Below are 6,112 nucleotides of genomic sequence, written 5' to 3'. Positions count from 1 at the left end.
CTGATAGAGCCAGGCAGCCCCTGGGCCAGCAGCAGCAGTTTGGGTGTGTAGGAGGGGGCTAGGGGCAGGGGTTTGGGGGGATGCTTACCTAGGATGGGGGGCCCCCCTGCTGCAGCTCCTAGGCAGTGTAGGAGCGGGGGCTCCATGCTGCTGGTGCCTGCAGGCTCCACCCCCACAGCTCCCATTGGCTGTGGTTCCCGGCCAATGGGAGCTGCAGCAGCTGGCGCTTGTGGCAGGAGCAGCGGAGAAGCCCCTGCCCTGGCTCCTGCCAGTGCCTCCGCTGCTTAGGAGCTGCAGTAGAGTGACCAGATGAGAGGAAGAAAATATCGGGACGCCGGCGGAGAAAAAAAAAAGTGCAAAATATCGGGACAAATTGCGGTCGGGACAAATGCCTAAATATTGGGACAGTCCCAATTATATTGGGACATCTGGCCACCCAAAGCTGCAGGGATGCGGAGCCGGGTAGGGAGCCCCGCCAACCCACCCTCCCACAGCACCCACGGCCTGGGCCCCCTCTCCTGCAGCACCAGAGTGGGTCCCGGGTCACCTTAACACCCTCCCCCAGTACCCACGGTGCCCCCAGACACCCCCCAGTGCAATCCTGCCCCCTCCCCACCCAAGTTTTAGTCACAGTAGATATTTTTAGTAGAAGTCATGGAGAGGTCACGGGCCTGTCTATGACTTTTACTAAAAATACCCATGACTAAAATGTAGCCTTATTTTAAAACCCTGAAGGGATGAGTAGATTATCTAGTCTGGCCTCCTGTGTAATGCAACCTAGAAGAATTTCACCAAGTTACTCCTGCATTGTGCCCAGTAACTTGTGTTCGACAAAAGCATAGATTCCAGAAATGCAGAGTCTTGATTTTTAAGACTTCAAGTCATGGAGAAGCCATCACTTCCTTTGGCGGACTCCCCCCCCCCACACACTTTTTTTTTTAACTGTATGCCTTATTTCTCATTTGAATTTGTCTGGGCCAGGGCCGGTGCAACCATTTAGGCGACCCAGGCAGTTGCCTAGGGTGCTGGGATTTGGGGGGCACCATTTTTTTCAGCAGCGACCGTGGCGGCAGGATCTTCGGCTGCCCCGGTCACTGCCGGCATTTAGGCAGAGGGAGCTGGGGCAGGGGAGTGCGGGGAGGGCCGCCTGGAGCAAGTAAGGGGGGGACGGGGGCGGCACGCAGGGGAACTCCCTGCCCCAGCTCACCCCTGCCCCGCCTCCTCCCCAAGCACGCTGTGGCTGTGTCACTTCTCCTGCCTCCCAGGCTTGCGGTGCCAATCAGCTTAGACGCCGCAAGCCTAGGAGGCGGGAGAAGTGAAGCAGCGACGGCGTGCTCAGGGTGCTTGTGCGCGGAGCAGGGGTGAGCTGGGGCAGTGGGGGTGCCTCAGGGTGGAGAGCTGCCGCAAGGGGGGCACCTCAGGGCGGAGGGGGGTAGCTGCCATGGGGGGGGCCTCCAGGCGGGGGCAGCGCAAGGTGGAAGTTTCACCTAGGGCGCGAAACATACTTGCACCGGCCCTGGTCTGGGCTTATCTTCCAGCCATTGGTTCTTTTTGTTCCTCTCTCCACTAGATGACAGCTCTTTCCTCTGTTTTCCCTGAAGGTGCAGTGCTTATATACTATGCTGAAGTCAAGTTATGAAAATATAAACTTTTTCCCGCCAAAGACAGAAATTTTGGACTTTGTGCTTCAGTGGATTTTTTTTTCAGCTCCCCTGCTGGTTGTAATCACTGTGTCTCTGACAGTGCAGTAACAGACTGCAGAGTCGTTCATTTCACTGTGCTTTTCTTGAATGGAAGGATTTCTTGTCTTGGACATGGTTAGCAAAAAAAACTGCTTGTCCCCTTCATCTTGGCCACCCCCTGATGTTTTATCTCTCAGCCAAAACTTTGGTGCTTTACTGGGGTGTTGAATATACCAGAGGAGAGAAGGGAATAGGGTAGACTCATAGGTACACTCAATAACCAAAGGTGCTCCTTCTTCGCTAACAGCCGTGCCTTCAGTTTGTGTGACCGCGTCTCTGAAGGTCCCTTATGGGGGAAAAAAGAACAGATATTTATTCTAAACACTATAATCGTAGGGTGAGAATATTTAAGGGTGCCTAAGTGATTTAGATGCCTATACCCCATTATCTGGGGTAACCCTAACCTTCATTGCATCCAGCCCCTTTAAACATTTAACCCTTCTGAGCCTAGACTTTTAAAGAGTGGTTGGATTTTGCAAAATGACAATAGAAAGTATTTCAAGCTGGACTAATGAAAATGCTACTCACTTGAAATCGCAGCCAACAAAATAACTGACCCCGAGGTGAAGAACATGGTGGGAAGTCAATGGTTCTTGGTCCAAACTGCTCTTATCACCCCCCCAAAAAAAAAAACAATTATGAGGAAGGGATCTGCCTTTATCTTCCACAGCTACTAAACAGTGTCTGTTTCAGAGTAAAGCCCTAAAATCATGCGCTGGTTCTCTACTGTTTCCGTTCAGCTGCCTGTGTGGGTGCTAACAACCTCCTGAGTGAGTGGTTCCTTCAGAGCTGACCTTTTCCTTGAGCTTCAGTGACAATATTTTAAACAGGGCTCGAACAGAAAGAAGAGGAGTTGGACTGCAAGAGGCTGGGTTCATAAGACACCAAAGGGTAGAAGAAAGGGTGGGTCATGCAGAAACGAAATATTATTGTGAAGATGAAACAGATACTCCTTGTGGTCGAAGACATCCACTGAACAGGGGTGCCATGATGGAATAGGTGTATATTGATGGGAATGGGATATACTGACCAAAAATAGGAGATATTTGTAGGAATTGAGTCTATCGCTAGGAAAATAGGGTATTTTGTTTGGGGGGAAATGCATTCATGAGAAATGTGGATACATTGATTGGATAGAGAGTATATTTGTGGGAAACATGACGGTACTGATGGTAATACGATATATTGTTGAGAAATAGGGTAAATTGATGGTTTGTGGGTGTATATTGATGGAAAATAGTGTTGTGGTGATGGGAAACATTTGATATAGTGATATGAAATAAGGTGTATTGATGGGAAATGTGGGTAGAGTTGTGGGAATGGTGTATACAATATATCTTAGTGTGATAATTGTGTTGCATAGCCACCTTTAGTATCTTCACACACCTGCACTGGTTTAACTGAATCACTTAAAAAATAACACCTGTGGTGAAATTAATGAAACTTCCTCGTGTTGCTGGTCTGAGTGTATTGTACCCATCAGGATAAGGGCAGACTGCCATCTGCAGGGCTGAAGACTTGACAGCTTGACTCAGCAATGGATTGACTGGGGTGGGGAGGGAAGAGTTTGTGTATCTATATGTGGATTTTGTAAGTGTCCTTCTGTTCCTTAAATGCCTGAGTCATTCCACCTCTGTCCCGGGACCCCTCTGCCCCTCTCTCAGAGCTCCTCACTGCTCAGCCCCGGAGTGGGATACTAATTGCCTGGGGACAGCCCCTGGCTGTCACACTGTCTCTCAGAGCACAGCAATGCACCGCTGTGTCTGCCAGCCGCATTCTGCGCAGGGACAGGGGGCTGGATTCTCTCTCCTCAGGGATGTGCGAAGCTCCCTCACTCGGGCCTTGGACTTGTTTAGCTGTATCCCCTAACTACAGACTGAAGTCTCTGCCTAGGGAGTTGCTGGTACCAGAAAATCCATTTATCTGTAACTGAAGGGTGAGTGCTAGTCAGGTGCAGGTCTCCTCCACCAGATGTTTCTGCAGAGACTGGCTGCTTGATATCAGTTCTGCCTAGGGCACCTAGGAAAGGAGACAAGACATCGGCATGTAATGTATAAGGGACCTTAGTGTGAACACCCCAGGTCCTTCTCCTCATCCTTTTGGTAGCTCTCATTAACCGTACAAAGATCCCTACTAAGCAGCTTAACAGAGAGCAGAATAATTTCAGAGAGCTCATTCCATAGCCAATGGGTCCTGCTTCCAGTTTCACACTGTCGCATGGGAACATTGGAGATTCTCTCATAGAATCGTAGGACTGGAAGGGCCTTGTGAGGTCATCTAGTCCTGTCCCCTGCACTCATGGCAGGACTAAGTATCATCTAGACCATCCCTGACAGGGGTTTGTCTGACCTGCTCTGTGACGGGGTCCGACTCACCACCTCTGGCGCCCTCTGCCAGTCGCTCTGGGAATTAGCTCTTGAACGCTCTGGGGCATCCTCGCCGTGTGGTAGCTCACCTGTTGTCTCCGTTCTGCTGCCCTGGGACCTGCGTTGCTCCCTGCTCGGCAGTGTCCTCTTCAGGACAGTCTCCATCCGCTTCAGGACACTGCCCTCCAGCAGTGCCCACTACTCTGGTCTCACCCCCTTCGGGGGGGTCGTTGTTAACAGCAGTCCCTGTTTGTCCCTGCCTCGGTGGCCCACCACAAACCTAGAGTCTAGGCCCTCGTCTCAGGAGCCAGTTGCGGCCTGTCTCGGCCCCTCTCCTTCGTGGCCACGGGCAATGCAAGGGGGAATAGGGGGGACCCAGGCCCTCCCACTAGTCTGGGTCCTGACCCAAGGACCTTCTAGCAGCAGCCTCCATCTGTCCTCCTCCTCTCCCTTCTTGTCTTCCTAGTTTCCCTGGGCCATTTCCCCTTTGGCCCTATGCACCTTCTCGATCCCTTCCAGCAAGGGCCGCAGCCTGGCAGGTATCTGGGCTGGAGCTCTGCTCTGCTCCCCCAAGCCTGCCCAGCACTGCTCTGTCCAAGGTGCTGCTCCTTAGCTCAGGAGCCCATCCTTCTCCCTCCTAGTCAGGGAGTGACTGACTTCTCTTCGAGGCAGCCTTTATATAGGACCTATCTTGGCCCTGATTGGCTGCCTCTTTCCCTGCCCTGATTGGCTCTCCCCAGGCCTTGGCTGATTGGCTGCTGGTCTACACAGCCTCTCTGGCCTGGTTCAGCCCTTTTCCTCAGGACCCACCCCGTGCTCTTTAAATCTTCAATGGTGGAGATTCCACAACCTCTCTGTCTATCTATGTGTATGTCTCCATTGGATGTGGAAGGTGTGATTTCCACTTAGAGCAAACATACTCTGGCTAGCTTTGATTGGAGCTTGCTAGCTAGCAACCTTATCTTTAGGGGTTTTTTTACAACACTCACCCATCCCCAGCGTGTCTGAGTATCACATTCCACTAACAGCAAACATAAATCTCTCCCTCTGGCCTAGCAGAGTACACAACCCAACTGAGTGAGATAAGAGGCAAACCACCAGGGTCTGTTCCCACCATCTCTCTTCCAAATTCCTAAATAATTCAAATACAGATACTCACATAATGACAGCAACAAAGTCACTCCCCTCATGACAGACATTTTCTGGGAAAGAGACTGGGACCCCACTCTCAAGGCGTTTAGTACCAGCTCAGTGAGAGTTGACAGAGGAAGCCTGAGAAGTTGAAATCACAAGAGATAAGCCCATGAATGAAAACCAAGAGCAGGAACCCAATTGGAGGTCTGAGGTTTGTCTTAGAGTCGATTGGGCCACACCTTCAGTTGCTGCATATTGGCAAAGCTCCATTGAAGTCATTCTGGTATATTGTGTTCATTATCGTGCTAAAGGGGATGGAGAGAAACATAGGACATCCTCAATATTTTCCTCTCCCTTTTTAAAATTAAAAGCAAGGAGAAGGGTGATCTTGTGCTTACGACCCTGGACTGAAACTCATGAGACCTAAGAGGTAGGTTCCTGGCTCTACCACGGTCTCTCTGTGTGATCTTGGACAAATCACTTAGGCCTGGTCTACAGTAGTCTGTTATTTCGGAATTAGCCGAGTTAATTTGAAAAAAAAAAAAGATTCCATCCACATGACCAAACTGGCTTTTTCGATTTAAAGGGCTCTTTAATCTGATTTCTGTACTCCACTTCGGCAAGTGGAGTAGTGCTTAAATCGAGATCGCAATCCCGGGATAAAGGTATTGTGGATGCAATTTGACGTTATTGGCCTCCGGGAGCTATCCCAGAATGTTCCCTTGTGACTGCTCTGGACAACACTCTCGACTCCGATGCACTAGCCATCCTGTTTGGTCACCATCAGTACAGGTGACCGTCAGCACAGTCCACCATCACAGGCGACCATGCAGAGTCCACCATCCCAGGAGATCATGCAGTCCCAGATTC

The 6,112-nt window shown here is 50.7% G+C and overlaps 1 long non-coding RNA gene across 2 annotated transcripts; it reads right to left on the bottom strand.

Moving 5' to 3' along the window:
- Positions 1–1,449: 1,449 nt before the first annotated feature.
- LOC120386362 lies at positions 1,450–4,737 on the bottom strand. Of its 2 annotated transcripts, none has more exons than XR_005589678.1 (4): positions 4,198–4,737; positions 3,650–3,761; positions 2,271–2,350; positions 1,450–2,028 (listed from the first exon to the last, which is right to left on the bottom strand). It is a non-coding gene; the product is annotated as an uncharacterized LOC120386362 (long non-coding RNA). The 2 variants fall into 2 exon arrangements; XR_005589679.1 differs by having other exon boundaries at positions 2,271–2,345.
- Between the last annotated feature and the right edge of the window lie 1,375 nt (positions 4,738–6,112).

Source organism: Mauremys reevesii, linkage group 18 (assembly GCF_016161935.1).
Source record: "Mauremys reevesii isolate NIE-2019 linkage group 18, ASM1616193v1, whole genome shotgun sequence".
NCBI classification, from domain to species: domain Eukaryota; kingdom Metazoa; phylum Chordata; order Testudines; family Geoemydidae; genus Mauremys; species Mauremys reevesii.
The sequence above is the reverse complement of the archived record's forward strand: the minus strand, read 5'-3'. Positions and strand labels throughout refer to the sequence as shown.